This window comes from Channa argus, unplaced genomic scaffold (assembly GCF_033026475.1).
Source record: "Channa argus isolate prfri unplaced genomic scaffold, Channa argus male v1.0 Contig035, whole genome shotgun sequence".
Classification (NCBI taxonomy): domain Eukaryota; kingdom Metazoa; phylum Chordata; class Actinopteri; order Anabantiformes; family Channidae; genus Channa; species Channa argus.
Window position 1 is genome coordinate 306993 of NW_027125254.1, and position 16085 is coordinate 323077.

The window sequence follows — 16085 nt, forward strand, 5'->3', positions numbered from 1 at the left end:
ACATGAGATCAGCAAAGACCCACTTCCTTGAATTAAAATGATTTCATCTCCAACTGTTTGGCCATGGAACTGCATCATCTCTGATGTCCAAAAGACAGGATTATGACGTCACCCATTATGAAAGGGCCATCGTATCTCAGACAAAATCACTGAGACATTGACGCAGCTGTGCAGCTGGGAAAATGACTCTTTTGCAGCATGCTGGGCCGGTTAGCTCAGATGGTTAGAGCGTGGTGCTAATAACGCCAAGGTCATGGGTTCAATCCCCATACTGGCCATTGAAAAGCACGATGCAAGCAACTCTTTCCAAGGCAAGATTAATCCTGACTGCACGGTTGCTTGCTTTTCACATGCTACATAAACCTGGCCTTTTGAGTTATCAACCAGGTAACATTGCTGACTGAACTGTCTTGCATAAGAAACCTTTCCCGCATTTCCTTTTTAGTTAATGATATCAAAGAATACTCACATAATTTCACATTCCCAGATAGTTCAACGCTGTCTACAGGTTTTGCAATTCAAAAAATTATTCACATGTACGTTTTTACAATCAAGTCTCCCTTCCTCACTCACCCAGCTCCTCTAGCCTCCTGAAACAAACCTCTGTTCAGACCACACAGTCTAATGAGCACGGCTTCAGTCCTTTGAAAGACTCGGTTCCGACCACGTGGCCTAATGGACAAGGCGTCTGACTTCGTATCAGAAGATTGAGAGTTCGAGTCGCTTCGTGGTTGAGCTTCCAGTCCTTTCTGTTTGATGTGCATGGAACTTCCATGGGTTTTTCATGGTTGTAGGAACAGAGTGACACTTAAGCAAAGGAAGCTATTATCAATCACCCTCACTGAGCTGTTTTGCACAGGAAACATTTTCCTGCATGTACTTATGCACACAATGATATCGAAGAGTATCTGACACAACATCACATTCACAAATGCTTCAACGCTGTCTATGGGCTTTACAATTGTGAAGTTTTCACGTCCTGTTTTACAATCAAGTCTCCCTTCCTCACTGTCCTAGCTCCCCTAACCTTTCGAAACCCACCCTAGTTCAGACCAAGTGACCTAATGGACAAAGCATCTGACTTCAAATCGGAAGATTGAAGGGTCGAGTCCCTTTGTGGTTGCTCTTCTTGTACTTACTCACTGGATGTGCCTGGAAAATCTTTTTTTCCGTGTGTTTCAAGGTTGCAAAAACAGGGTAACATTCAAGCGAAAAGGTTTTATCAATCACACTTCTTCACTGCTAAAGAGGTATGCACAAATAGCAATTATCTTCCGGAACTCAATGTGCTGCTCTTAAGACCAGGATGTTTAATTGAGAAGGTTAGAGCGTAGAGGCGATGGTGCCAGTGGCTGATCTTCTTTCTTGCCCCTAATCTCTACTTACAAAAAATCTGAATTCCCATCTGTCTGCAGTGCTCATTTGAAAAAAGAAACAAATCTACAAGAGGCCCTATTACAAGTCAGTACATGAGATCAGCAAAGACCCACTTCCTTGAATTAAAATGATTTCATCTCCAACTGTTTGGCCATGGAACTGCATCATCTCTGATGTCCAAAAGACAGGATTATGATGTCACCCATTATGAAAGGGCCATCGTATCTCAGACAAAATCACTGAGACATTGACGCAGCTGTGCAGCTGGGAAAATGACTCTTTTGCAGCATGCTGGGCCGGTTAGCTCAGATGGTTAGAGCGTGGTGCTAATAACGCCAAGGTCATGGGTTCAATCCCCATACTGGCCATTGAAAAGCACGATGCAAGCAACTCTTTCCAAGGCAAGATTAATCCTGACTGCACGGTTGCTTGCTTTTCACATGCTACATAAACCTGGCCTTTTGAGTTATCAACCAGGTAACATTGCTGACTGAACTGTCTTGCATAAGAAACCTTTCCCGCATTTCCTTTTTAGTTAATGATATCAAAGAATACTCACATAATTTCACATTCCCAGATAGTTCAACGCTGTCTACAGGTTTTGCAATTCAAAAAATTATTCACATGTACGTTTTTACAATCAAGTCTCCCTTCCTCACTCACCCAGCTCCTCTAGCCTCCTGAAACAAACCTCTGATCAAGACCACACAGTCTAATGAGCACGGCTTCAGTCCTTTGAAAGACTCGGTTCCGACCACATGGCCTAATGGACAAGGCGTCTGACTTCGGATCAGAAGATTGAGGGTTCGAGTCGCTTCGTGGTTGAGCTTCCAGTCCTTGCTGTTTGATGTGCCTGGAAATTACAAACTTCCATGGGTTTTTCATGGTTGTAGGAACAGAGTGACACTTAAGCAAAGGAAGCTATTATCAATCACCCTCACTGAGCTGTTTTGCACAAGAAACATTTTCCTGCATGTACTTATGCACACAATGATATCGAAGAGTATCTGACACAACATCACATTCACAAATGCTTCAACGCTGTCTATGGGCTTTACAATTGTGAAGTTTTCACATGTCCTGTTTTACAATCAAGTCTCCCTTCCTCACTGTCCTAGATCCCCTAACTTTTCGAAACCCACCCTAGTTCAGACCAAGTGACCTAATGGACAAAGCATCTGACTTCAAATAGGAAGATTGAAGGGTCGAGTCCCTTTGTGGTTGCTCTTCTTGTACTTACTCACTGGATGTGCCTGGAAAATCTTTTTTTCCGTGTGTTTCAAGGTTGCAAAAACAGGGTAACATTCAAGCGAAAAGGTTTTATCAATCACACTTCTTCACTGCTAAAGAGGTATGCACAAATAGCAATTATCTTCCGGAACTCAATGTGCTGCTCTTAAGACCAGGATGTTCAATTGAGAAGGTTAGAGCGTAGAGGCGATGGTGCCAGTGGCTGATCTTCTTTCTTGCCCCTAATCTCTACTTACAAAAAATCTGAATTCCCATCTGTCTGCAGTGCTCATTTGAAAAAAGAAACAAATCTACAAGAGGCCCTATTACAAGTCAGTACATGAGATCAGCAAAGACCCACTTCCTTGAATTAAAATGATTTCATCTCCAACTGTTTGGCCATGGAACTGCATCATCTCTGATGTCCAAAAGACAGGATTATGACGTCACCCATTATGAAAGGGCCATCGTATGTCAGACAAAATCACTGAGACATTGACGCAGCTGTGCAGCTGGGAAAATGACTCTTTTGCAGCATGCTGGGCCGGTTAGCTCAGATGGTTAGAGAGTGGTGCTAATAACGCCAAGGTCATGGGTTCCATCCCCATACTGGCCATTGAAAAGCACGATGCAAGCAACTCTTTCCAAGGCAAGATTAATCCTGACTGCACGGTTGCTTGCTTTTCACATGCTACATAAACCTGGCCTTTTGAGTTATCAACCAGGTAACATTGCTGACTGAACTGTCTTGCATAAGAAACCTTTCCCGCATTTCCTTTTTAGTTAATGATATCAAAGAATACTCACATAATTTCACATTCCCAGATAGTTCAACGCTGTCTACAGGTTTTGCAATTCAAAAAATTATTCACATGTACGTTTTTACAATCAAGTCTCCCTTCCTCACTCACCCAGCTCCTCTAGCCTCCTGAAACAAACCTCTGTTCAGACCACACAGTCTAATGAGCACGGCTTCAGTCCTTTGAAAGACTCGGTTCCGACCACGTGGCCTAATGGACAAGGCGTCTGACTTCGGATCAGAAGATTGAGGGTTCGAGTCCCTTCGTGGTTGAGCTTCCAGTCCTTTCTGTTTGATGTGCCTGGAAAGTACAAACTTCCATGGGTTTTTCATGGTTGTAGGAACAGAGTGACACTTAAGCAAAGGAAGCTATTATCAATCACCCTCACTGAGCTGTTTTGCACAAGAAACATTTTCCTGCATGTACATATGCACACAATGATATCGAAGAGTATCTGACACAACATCACATTCACAAATGCTTCAACGCTGTCTATCGGCTTTACAATTGTGAAGTTTTCACATGTCCTGTTTTACAATCAAGTCTCCCTTCCTCACTGTCCTAGCTCCCCTAACCTTTCGAAACCCACCCTAGTTCAGACCAAGTGACCTAATGGACAAAGCATCTGACTTCAAATAGGAAGATTGAAGGGTCGAGTCCCTTTGTGGTTGCTCTTCTTGTACTTACTCACTGGATGTGCCTGGAAAATCTTTTTTTCCGTGTGTTTCAAGGTTGCAAAAACAGGGTAACATTCAAACGAAAAGGTTTTATCAATCACACTTCACTGCTAAAGAGGTATGCACAAATAGCAATTATCTTCCGGAACTCAATGTGCTGCTCTTAAGACCAGGATGTTCAATTGAGAAGGTTAGAGCGTAGAGGCGATGGTGCCAGTGGCTGATCTTCTTTCTTGCCCCTAATCTCTACTTACAAAAAATCTGAATTCCCATCTGTCTGCAGTGCTCATTTGAAAAAAGAAACAAATCTACAAGAGGCCCTATTACAAGTCAGTACATGAGATCAGCAAAGACCCACTTCCTTCAATTAAAATGATTTCATCTACAACTGTTTGGCCATGGAACTGCATCATCTCTGATGTCCAAAAGACAGGATTATGACGTCACCCATTATGAAAGGGCCATCGTATCTCAGACAAAATCACTGAGACATTGACGCAGCTGTGCACCTGGGAAAATGACTCTTTTGCAGCATGCTGGGCCGGTTAGCTCAGATGGTTAGAGCGTGGTGCTAATAACGCCAAGGTCATGGGTTCAATCCCCATACTGGCCATTGAAAAGCACGATGCAAGCAACTCTTTCCAAGGCAAGATTAATCCTGACTGCACGGTTGCTTGCTTTTCACATGCTACATAAACCTGGCCTTTTGAGTTATCAACCAGGTAACATTGCTGACTAAACTGACTTGCATAAGAAACCTTTCCCGCATTTCCTTTTTAGTTAATGATATCAAAGAATACTCACATAATTTCACATTCCCAGATAGTTCAACGCTGTCTACAGGTTTTGCAATTCAAAAAATTATTCACATGTACGTTTTTACAATCAAGTCTCCCTTCCTCACTCACCCAGCTCCTCTAGCCTCCTGAAACAAACCTCTGTTCAGACCACACAGTCTAATGAGCACGGCTCCAGTCCTTTGAAAGACTCGGTTCCGACCACGTGGCCTAATGGACAAGGCGTCTGACTTCGGATCAGAAGATTGAGGGTTTGAGTCGCTTCGTGGTTGAGCTTCCAGTCCTTGCTGTTTGATGTGCCTGGAAAGTACAAACTTCCATGGGTTTTTCATGGTTGTAGGAACAGAGTGACACTTAAGCAAAGGAAGCTATTATCAATCACCCTCACTGAGCTGTTTTGCACAAGAAACATTTTCCTGCATGTACTTATGCACACAATGATATCGAAGAGTATCTGACACAACATCACATTCACAAATGCTTCAACGCTGTCTATCGGCTTTACAATTGTGAAGTTTTCACATGTCCTGTTTTACAATCAAGTCTCCCTTCCTCACTGTCCTAGCTCCCCTAACCTTTCGAAACCCACCCTAGTTCAGACCAAGTGACCTAATGGACAAAGCATCTGACTTCAAATAGGAAGATTGAAGGGTCGAGTCCCTTTGTAGTTGCTCTTCTTGTACTTACTCAATGGATGTGCCTGGAAAATCTTTTTTTCCGTGTGTTTCAAGGTTGCAGAAACAGGGTAACATTCAAGCGAAAAGGTTTTATCAATCACACTTCTTCACTGCTAAAGAGGTATGCACAAATAGCAATTATCTTCCGGAAGTCAATGTGCTGCTCTTAAGACCAGGATGTTCAATTGAGAAGGTTAGAGCGTAGAGGCGATGGTGCCAGTGGCTGATCTTCTTTCTTGCCCCTAATCTCTACTTACAAAAAATCTGAATTCCCATCTGTCTGCAGTGCTCATTTGAAAAAAGAAACAAATCTACAAGAGGCCCTATTACAAGTCAGTACATGAGATCAGCAAAGACCCACTTCCTTGAATTAAAATGATTTCATCTCCAACTGTTTGGCCATGGAACTGCATCATCTCTGATGTCCAAAAGACAGGATTATGACGTCACCCATTATGAAAGGGCCATCGTATCTCAGACAAAATCACTGAGACATTGACGCAGCTGTGCAGCTGGGAAAATGACTCTTTTGCAGCATGCTGGGCCGGTTAGCTCAGATGGTTAGAGCGTGGTGCTAATAACGCCAAGGTCATGGGTTCAATCCCCATACTGGCCATTGAAAAGCACGATGCAAGCAACTCTTTCCAAGGCAAGATTAATCCTGACTGCACGGTTGCTTGCTTTTCACATGCTACATAAACCTGGCCTTTTGAGTTATCAACCAGGTAACATTGCTGACTGAACTGTCTTGCATAAGAAACCTTTCCCGCATTTCCTTTTTAGTTAATGATATCAAAGAATACTCACATAATTTCACATTCCCAGATAGTTCAACGCTGTCTACAGGTTTTGCAATTCAAAAAATTATTCACATGTACGTTTTTACAATCAAGTCTCCCTTCCTCACTCACCCAGCTCCTCTAGCCTCCTGAAACAAACCTCTGTTCAGACCACACAGTCTAATGAGCACGGCTTCAGTCCTTTGAAAGACTCGGTTCCGACCACGTGGCCTAATGGACAAGGCGTCTGACTTCGTATCAGAAGATTGAGAGTTCGAGTCGCTTCGTGGTTGAGCTTCCAGTCCTTTCTGTTTGATGTGCATGGAACTTCCATGGGTTTTTCATGGTTGTAGGAACAGAGTGACACTTAAGCAAAGGAAGCTATTATCAATCACCCTCACTGAGCTGTTTTGCACAGGAAACATTTTCCTGCATGTACTTATGCACACAATGATATCGAAGAGTATCTGACACAACATCACATTCACAAATGCTTCAACGCTGTCTATGGGCTTTACAATTGTGAAGTTTTCACGTCCTGTTTTACAATCAAGTCTCCCTTCCTCACTGTCCTAGCTCCCCTAACCTTTCGAAACCCACCCTAGTTCAGACCAAGTGACCTAATGGACAAAGCATCTGACTTCAAATCGGAAGATTGAAGGGTCGAGTCCCTTTGTGGTTGCTCTTCTTGTACTTACTCACTGGATGTGCCTGGAAAATCTTTTTTTCCGTGTGTTTCAAGGTTGCAAAAACAGGGTAACATTCAAGCGAAAAGGTTTTATCAATCACACTTCTTCACTGCTAAAGAGGTATGCACAAATAGCAATTATCTTCCGGAACTCAATGTGCTGCTCTTAAGACCAGGATGTTTAATTGAGAAGGTTAGAGCGTAGAGGCGATGGTGCCAGTGGCTGATCTTCTTTCTTGCCCCTAATCTCTACTTACAAAAAATCTGAATTCCCATCTGTCTGCAGTGCTCATTTGAAAAAAGAAACAAATCTACAAGAGGCCCTATTACAAGTCAGTACATGAGATCAGCAAAGACCCACTTCCTTGAATTAAAATGATTTCATCTCCAACTGTTTGGCCATGGAACTGCATCATCTCTGATGTCCAAAAGACAGGATTATGATGTCACCCATTATGAAAGGGCCATCGTATCTCAGACAAAATCACTGAGACATTGACGCAGCTGTGCAGCTGGGAAAATGACTCTTTTGCAGCATGCTGGGCCGGTTAGCTCAGATGGTTAGAGCGTGGTGCTAATAACGCCAAGGTCATGGGTTCAATCCCCATACTGGCCATTGAAAAGCACGATGCAAGCAACTCTTTCCAAGGCAAGATTAATCCTGACTGCACGGTTGCTTGCTTTTCACATGCTACATAAACCTGGCCTTTTGAGTTATCAACCAGGTAACATTGCTGACTGAACTGTCTTGCATAAGAAACCTTTCCCGCATTTCCTTTTTAGTTAATGATATCAAAGAATACTCACATAATTTCACATTCCCAGATAGTTCAACGCTGTCTACAGGTTTTGCAATTCAAAAAATTATTCACATGTACGTTTTTACAATCAAGTCTCCCTTCCTCACTCACCCAGCTCCTCTAGCCTCCTGAAACAAACCTCTGTTCAGACCACACAGTCTAATGAGCACGGCTTCAGTCCTTTGAAAGACTCGGTTCCGACCACGTGGCCTAATGGACAAGGCGTCTGACTTCGTATCAGAAGATTGAGAGTTCGAGTCGCTTCGTGGTTGAGCTTCCAGTCCTTTCTGTTTGATGTGCATGGAACTTCCATGGGTTTTTCATGGTTGTAGGAACAGAGTGACACTTAAGCAAAGGAAGCTATTATCAATCACCCTCACTGAGCTGTTTTGCACAGGAAACATTTTCCTGCATGTACTTATGCACACAATGATATCGAAGAGTATCTGACACAACATCACATTCACAAATGCTTCAACGCTGTCTATGGGCTTTACAATTGTGAAGTTTTCACGTCCTGTTTTACAATCAAGTCTCCCTTCCTCACTGTCCTAGCTCCCCTAACCTTTCGAAACCCACCCTAGTTCAGACCAAGTGACCTAATGGACAAAGCATCTGACTTCAAATCGGAAGATTGAAGGGTCGAGTCCCTTTGTGGTTGCTCTTCTTGTACTTACTCACTGGATGTGCCTGGAAAATCTTTTTTTCCGTGTGTTTCAAGGTTGCAAAAACAGGGTAACATTCAAGCGAAAAGGTTTTATCAATCACACTTCTTCACTGCTAAAGAGGTATGCACAAATAGCAATTATCTTCCGGAACTCAATGTGCTGCTCTTAAGACCAGGATGTTTAATTGAGAAGGTTAGAGCGTAGAGGCGATGGTGCCAGTGGCTGATCTTCTTTCTTGCCCCTAATCTCTACTTACAAAAAATCTGAATTCCCATCTGTCTGCAGTGCTCATTTGAAAAAAGAAACAAATCTACAAGAGGCCCTATTACAAGTCAGTACATGAGATCAGCAAAGACCCACTTCCTTGAATTAAAATGATTTCATCTCCAACTGTTTGGCCATGGAACTGCATCATCTCTGATGTCCAAAAGACAGGATTATGATGTCACCCATTATGAAAGGGCCATCGTATCTCAGACAAAATCACTGAGACATTGACGCAGCTGTGCAGCTGGGAAAATGACTCTTTTGCAGCATGCTGGGCCGGTTAGCTCAGATGGTTAGAGCGTGGTGCTAATAACGCCAAGGTCATGGGTTCAATCCCCATACTGGCCATTGAAAAGCACGATGCAAGCAACTCTTTCCAAGGCAAGATTAATCCTGACTGCACGGTTGCTTGCTTTTCACATGCTACATAAACCTGGCCTTTTGAGTTATCAACCAGGTAACATTGCTGACTGAACTGTCTTGCATAAGAAACCTTTCCCGCATTTCCTTTTTAGTTAATGATATCAAAGAATACTCACATAATTTCACATTCCCAGATAGTTCAACGCTGTCTACAGGTTTTGCAATTCAAAAAATTATTCACATGTACGTTTTTACAATCAAGTCTCCCTTCCTCACTCACCCAGCTCCTCTAGCCTCCTGAAACAAACCTCTGTTCAGACCACACAGTCTAATGAGCACGGCTTCAGTCCTTTGAAAGACTCGGTTCCGACCACGTGGCCTAATGGACAAGGCGTCTGACTTCGTATCAGAAGATTGAGAGTTCGAGTCGCTTCGTGGTTGAGCTTCCAGTCCTTTCTGTTTGATGTGCATGGAACTTCCATGGGTTTTTCATGGTTGTAGGAACAGAGTGACACTTAAGCAAAGGAAGCTATTATCAATCACCCTCACTGAGCTGTTTTGCACAGGAAACATTTTCCTGCATGTACTTATGCACACAATGATATCGAAGAGTATCTGACACAACATCACATTCACAAATGCTTCAACGCTGTCTATGGGCTTTACAATTGTGAAGTTTTCACGTCCTGTTTTACAATCAAGTCTCCCTTCCTCACTGTCCTAGCTCCCCTAACCTTTCGAAACCCACCCTAGTTCAGACCAAGTGACCTAATGGACAAAGCATCTGACTTCAAATCGGAAGATTGAAGGGTCGAGTCCCTTTGTGGTTGCTCTTCTTGTACTTACTCACTGGATGTGCCTGGAAAATCTTTTTTTCCGTGTGTTTCAAGGTTGCAAAAACAGGGTAACATTCAAGCGAAAAGGTTTTATCAATCACACTTCTTCACTGCTAAAGAGGTATGCACAAATAGCAATTATCTTCCGGAACTCAATGTGCTGCTCTTAAGACCAGGATGTTTAATTGAGAAGGTTAGAGCGTAGAGGCGATGGTGCCAGTGGCTGATCTTCTTTCTTGCCCCTAATCTCTACTTACAAAAAATCTGAATTCCCATCTGTCTGCAGTGCTCATTTGAAAAAAGAAACAAATCTACAAGAGGCCCTATTACAAGTCAGTACATGAGATCAGCAAAGACCCACTTCCTTGAATTAAAATGATTTCATCTCCAACTGTTTGGCCATGGAACTGCATCATCTCTGATGTCCAAAAGACAGGATTATGATGTCACCCATTATGAAAGGGCCATCGTATCTCAGACAAAATCACTGAGACATTGACGCAGCTGTGCAGCTGGGAAAATGACTCTTTTGCAGCATGCTGGGCCGGTTAGCTCAGATGGTTAGAGCGTGGTGCTAATAACGCCAAGGTCATGGGTTCAATCCCCATACTGGCCATTGAAAAGCACGATGCAAGCAACTCTTTCCAAGGCAAGATTAATCCTGACTGCACGGTTGCTTGCTTTTCACATGCTACATAAACCTGGCCTTTTGAGTTATCAACCAGGTAACATTGCTGACTGAACTGTCTTGCATAAGAAACCTTTCCCGCATTTCCTTTTTAGTTAATGATATCAAAGAATACTCACATAATTTCACATTCCCAGATAGTTCAACGCTGTCTACAGGTTTTGCAATTCAAAAAATTATTCACATGTACGTTTTTACAATCAAGTCTCCCTTCCTCACTCACCCAGCTCCTCTAGCCTCCTGAAACAAACCTCTGATCAAGACCACACAGTCTAATGAGCACGGCTTCAGTCCTTTGAAAGACTCGGTTCCGACCACATGGCCTAATGGACAAGGCGTCTGACTTCGGATCAGAAGATTGAGGGTTCGAGTCGCTTCGTGGTTGAGCTTCCAGTCCTTTCTGTTTGATGTACCTGGAAATTACAAACTTCCATGGGTTTTTCATGGTTGTAGGAACAGAGTGACACTTAAGCAAAGGAAGCTATTATCAATCACCCTCACTGAGCTGTTTTGCACAAGAAACATTTTCCTGCATGTACTTATGCACACAATGATATCGAAGAGTATCTGACACAACATCACATTCACAAATGCTTCAACGCTGTCTATGGGCTTTACAATTGTGAAGTTTTCACATGTCCTGTTTTACAATCAAGTCTCCCTTCCTCACTGTCCTAGATCCCCTAACTTTTCGAAACCCACCCTAGTTCAGACCAAGTGACCTAATGGACAAAGCATCTGACTTCAAATAGGAAGATTGAAGGGTCGAGTCCCTTTGTGGTTGCTCTTCTTGTACTTACTCACTGGATGTGCCTGGAAAATCTTTTTTTCCGTGTGTTTCAAGGTTGCAAAAACAGGGTAACATTCAAGCGAAAAGGTTTTATCAATCACACTTCTTCACTGCTAAAGAGGTATGCACAAATAGCAATTATCTTCCGGAACTCAATGTGCTGCTCTTAAGACCAGGATGTTCAATTGAGAAGGTTAGAGCGTAGAGGCGATGGTGCCAGTGGCTGATCTTCTTTCTTGCCCCTAATCTCTACTTACAAAAAATCTGAATTCCCATCTGTCTGCAGTGCTCATTTGAAAAAAGAAACAAATCTACAAGAGGCCCTATTACAAGTCAGTACATGAGATCAGCAAAGACCCACTTCCTTGAATTAAAATGATTTCATCTCCAACTGTTTGGCCATGGAACTGCATCATCTCTGATGTCCAAAAGACAGGATTATGACGTCACCCATTATGAAAGGGCCATCGTATGTCAGACAAAATCACTGAGACATTGACGCAGCTGTGCAGCTGGGAAAATGACTCTTTTGCAGCATGCTGGGCCGGTTAGCTCAGATGGTTAGAGAGTGGTGCTAATAACGCCAAGGTCATGGGTTCCATCCCCATACTGGCCATTGAAAAGCACGATGCAAGCAACTCTTTCCAAGGCAAGATTAATCCTGACTGCACGGTTGCTTGCTTTTCACATGCTACATAAACCTGGCCTTTTGAGTTATCAACCAGGTAACATTGCTGACTGAACTGTCTTGCATAAGAAACCTTTCCCGCATTTCCTTTTTAGTTAATGATATCAAAGAATACTCACATAATTTCACATTCCCAGATAGTTCAACGCTGTCTACAGGTTTTGCAATTCAAAAAATTATTCACATGTACGTTTTTACAATCAAGTCTCCCTTCCTCACTCACCCAGCTCCTCTAGCCTCCTGAAACAAACCTCTGTTCAGACCACACAGTCTAATGAGCACGGCTTCAGTCCTTTGAAAGACTCGGTTCCGACCACGTGGCCTAATGGACAAGGCGTCTGACTTCGGATCAGAAGATTGAGGGTTCGAGTCCCTTCGTGGTTGAGCTTCCAGTCCTTTCTGTTTGATGTGCCTGGAAAGTACAAACTTCCATGGGTTTTTCATGGTTGTAGGAACAGAGTGACACTTAAGCAAAGGAAGCTATTATCAATCACCCTCACTGAGCTGTTTTGCACAAGAAACATTTTCCTGCATGTACATATGCACACAATGATATCGAAGAGTATCTGACACAACATCACATTCACAAATGCTTCAACGCTGTCTATCGGCTTTACAATTGTGAAGTTTTCACATGTCCTGTTTTACAATCAAGTCTCCCTTCCTCACTGTCCTAGCTCCCCTAACCTTTCGAAACCCACCCTAGTTCAGACCAAGTGACCTAATGGACAAAGCATCTGACTTCAAATAGGAAGATTGAAGGGTCGAGTCCCTTTGTGGTTGCTCTTCTTGTACTTACTCACTGGATGTGCCTGGAAAATCTTTTTTTCCGTGTGTTTCAAGGTTGCAAAAACAGGGTAACATTCAAACGAAAAGGTTTTATCAATCACACTTCACTGCTAAAGAGGTATGCACAAATAGCAATTATCTTCCGGAACTCAATGTGCTGCTCTTAAGACCAGGATGTTCAATTGAGAAGGTTAGAGCGTAGAGGCGATGGTGCCAGTGGCTGATCTTCTTTCTTGCCCCTAATCTCTACTTACAAAAAATCTGAATTCCCATCTGTCTGCAGTGCTCATTTGAAAAAAGAAACAAATCTACAAGAGGCCCTATTACAAGTCAGTACATGAGATCAGCAAAGACCCACTTCCTTCAATTAAAATGATTTCATCTACAACTGTTTGGCCATGGAACTGCATCATCTCTGATGTCCAAAAGACAGGATTATGACGTCACCCATTATGAAAGGGCCATCGTATCTCAGACAAAATCACTGAGACATTGACGCAGCTGTGCACCTGGGAAAATGACTCTTTTGCAGCATGCTGGGCCGGTTAGCTCAGATGGTTAGAGCGTGGTGCTAATAACGCCAAGGTCATGGGTTCAATCCCCATACTGGCCATTGAAAAGCACGATGCAAGCAACTCTTTCCAAGGCAAGATTAATCCTGACTGCACGGTTGCTTGCTTTTCACATGCTACATAAACCTGGCCTTTTGAGTTATCAACCAGGTAACATTGCTGACTAAACTGTCTTGCATAAGAAACCTTTCCCGCATTTCCTTTTTAGTTAATGATATCAAAGAATACTCACATAATTTCACATTCCCAGATAGTTCAACGCTGTCTACAGGTTTTGCAATTCAAAAAATTATTCACATGTACGTTTTTACAATCAAGTCTCCCTTCCTCACTCACCCAGCTCCTCTAGCCTCCTGAAACAAACCTCTGTTCAGACCACACAGTCTAATGAGCACGGCTCCAGTCCTTTGAAAGACTCGGTTCCGACCACGTGGCCTAATGGACAAGGCGTCTGACTTCGGATCAGAAGATTGAGGGTTTGAGTCGCTTCGTGGTTGAGCTTCCAGTCCTTGCTGTTTGATGTGCCTGGAAAGTACAAACTTCCATGGGTTTTTCATGGTTGTAGGAACAGAGTGACACTTAAGCAAAGGAAGCTATTATCAATCACCCTCACTGAGCTGTTTTGCACAAGAAACATTTTCCTGCATGTACTTATGCACACAATGATATCGAAGAGTATCTGACACAACATCACATTCACAAATGCTTCAACGCTGTCTATCGGCTTTACAATTGTGAAGTTTTCACATGTCCTGTTTTACAATCAAGTCTCCCTTCCTCACTGTCCTAGCTCCCCTAACCTTTCGAAACCCACCCTAGTTCAGACCAAGTGACCTAATGGACAAAGCATCTGACTTCAAATAGGAAGATTGAAGGGTCGAGTCCCTTTGTAGTTGCTCTTCTTGTACTTACTCAATGGATGTGCCTGGAAAATCTTTTTTTCCGTGTGTTTCAAGGTTGCAGAAACAGGGTAACATTCAAGCGAAAAGGTTTTATCAATCACACTTCTTCACTGCTAAAGAGGTATGCACAAATAGCAATTATCTTCCGGAAGTCAATGTGCTGCTCTTAAGACCAGGATGTTCAATTGAGAAGGTTAGAGCGTAGAGGCGATGGTGCCAGTGGCTGATCTTCTTTCTTGCCCCTAATCTCTACTTACAAAAAATCTGAATTCCCATCTGTCTGCAGTGCTCATTTGAAAAAAGAAACAAATCTACAAGAGGCCCTATTACAAGTCAGTACATGAGATCAGCAAAGACCCACTTCCTTGAATTAAAATGATTTCATCTCCAACTGTTTGGCCATGGAACTGCATCATCTCTGATGTCCAAAAGACAGGATTATGACGTCACCCATTATGAAAGGGCCATCGTATCTCAGACAAAATCACTGAGACATTGACGCAGCTGTGCAGCTGGGAAAATGACTCTTTTGCAGCATGCTGGGCCGGTTAGCTCAGATGGTTAGAGCGTGGTGCTAATAACGCCAAGGTCATGGGTTCAATCCCCATACTGGCCATTGAAAAGCACGATGCAAGCAACTCTTTCCAAGGCAAGATTAATCCTGACTGCACGGTTGCTTGCTTTTCACATGCTACATAAACCTGGCCTTTTGAGTTATCAACCAGGTAACATTGCTGACTGAACTGTCTTGCATAAGAAACCTTTCCCGCATTTCCTTTTTAGTTAATGATATCAAAGAATACTCACATAATTTCACATTCCCAGATAGTTCAACGCTGTCTACAGGTTTTGCAATTCAAAAAATTATTCACATGTACGTTTTTACAATCAAGTCTCCCTTCCTCACTCACCCAGCTCCTCTAGCCTCCTGAAACAAACCTCTGTTCAGACCACACAGTCTAATGAGCACGGCTTCAGTCCTTTGAAAGACTCGGTTCCGACCACGTGGCCTAATGGTCAAGGCGTCTGACTTCGGATCAGAAGATTGAGGGTTCGAGTCCCTTCGTGGTTGAGCTTCCAGTCCTTTCTGTTTGATGTGCCTGGAAAGTACAAACTTCCATGGGTTTTTCATGGTCGTAGGAACAGAGTGACACTTAAGCAAAGGAAGCTATTATCAATCACCCTCACTGAGCTGTTTTGCACAAGAAACATTTTCCTGCATGTACATATGCACACAATGATATCGAAGAGTATCTGACACAACATCACATTCACAAATGCTTCAACGCTGTCTATCGGCTTTACAATTGTGAAGTTTTCACATGTCCTGTTTTACAATCAAGTCTCCCTTCCTCACTGTCCTAGCTCCCCTAACCTTTCGAAACCCACCCTAGTTCAGACCAAGTGACCTAATGGACAAAGCATCTGACTTCAAATAGGAAGATTGAAGGGTCGAGTCCCTTTGTGGTTGCTCTTCTTGTACTTACTCACTGGATGTGCCTGGAAAATCTTTTTTTCCGTGTGTTTCAAGGTTGCAAAAACAGGGTAACATTCAAACGAAAAGGTTTTATCAATCACACTTCACTGCTAAAGAGGTATGCACAAATAGCAATTATCTTCCGGAACTCAATGTGCTGCTCTTAAGACCAGGATGTTCAATTGAGAAGGTTAGAGCGTAGAGGCGATGGTGCCAGTGG

The 16085-nt window shown here is 42.9% G+C and overlaps 12 non-coding genes across 12 annotated transcripts; all 12 read left to right on the forward strand.

The window, feature by feature from the left end:
* The first annotated feature begins 204 nt into the window (after nt 1-204).
* trnai-aau (transfer RNA isoleucine (anticodon AAU)) lies at nt 205-278 on the forward strand. Its single transcript has one exon. It is a non-coding gene; the product is annotated as a tRNA-Ile (tRNA).
* A 1393-nt stretch (nt 279-1671) lies between these two features.
* On the forward strand, nt 1672-1745 carry trnai-aau (transfer RNA isoleucine (anticodon AAU)). Its single transcript has one exon. It is a non-coding gene; the product is annotated as a tRNA-Ile (tRNA).
* A 1861-nt stretch (nt 1746-3606) lies between these two features.
* trnar-ucg (transfer RNA arginine (anticodon UCG)) lies at nt 3607-3679 on the forward strand. The gene has a single exon. It is a non-coding gene; the product is annotated as a tRNA-Arg (tRNA).
* A 944-nt stretch (nt 3680-4623) lies between these two features.
* trnai-aau (transfer RNA isoleucine (anticodon AAU)) lies at nt 4624-4697 on the forward strand. Its single transcript has one exon. It is a non-coding gene; the product is annotated as a tRNA-Ile (tRNA).
* Nucleotides 4698-6100: 1403 nt separating this feature from the next.
* Nucleotides 6101-6174, forward strand: trnai-aau (transfer RNA isoleucine (anticodon AAU)). Its single transcript has one exon. It is a non-coding gene; the product is annotated as a tRNA-Ile (tRNA).
* Nucleotides 6175-7567: 1393 nt separating this feature from the next.
* Nucleotides 7568-7641, forward strand: trnai-aau (transfer RNA isoleucine (anticodon AAU)). The gene has a single exon. It is a non-coding gene; the product is annotated as a tRNA-Ile (tRNA).
* A 1393-nt stretch (nt 7642-9034) lies between these two features.
* Nucleotides 9035-9108, forward strand: trnai-aau (transfer RNA isoleucine (anticodon AAU)). Its single transcript has one exon. It is a non-coding gene; the product is annotated as a tRNA-Ile (tRNA).
* A 1393-nt stretch (nt 9109-10501) lies between these two features.
* Nucleotides 10502-10575, forward strand: trnai-aau (transfer RNA isoleucine (anticodon AAU)). Its single transcript has one exon. It is a non-coding gene; the product is annotated as a tRNA-Ile (tRNA).
* Nucleotides 10576-12436: 1861 nt separating this feature from the next.
* Nucleotides 12437-12509, forward strand: trnar-ucg (transfer RNA arginine (anticodon UCG)). The gene has a single exon. It is a non-coding gene; the product is annotated as a tRNA-Arg (tRNA).
* Nucleotides 12510-13453: 944 nt separating this feature from the next.
* Nucleotides 13454-13527, forward strand: trnai-aau (transfer RNA isoleucine (anticodon AAU)). The gene has a single exon. It is a non-coding gene; the product is annotated as a tRNA-Ile (tRNA).
* A 1403-nt stretch (nt 13528-14930) lies between these two features.
* On the forward strand, nt 14931-15004 carry trnai-aau (transfer RNA isoleucine (anticodon AAU)). The gene has a single exon. It is a non-coding gene; the product is annotated as a tRNA-Ile (tRNA).
* A 383-nt stretch (nt 15005-15387) lies between these two features.
* Nucleotides 15388-15460, forward strand: trnar-ucg (transfer RNA arginine (anticodon UCG)). The gene has a single exon. It is a non-coding gene; the product is annotated as a tRNA-Arg (tRNA).
* Nucleotides 15461-16085: the final 625 nt, after the last annotated feature.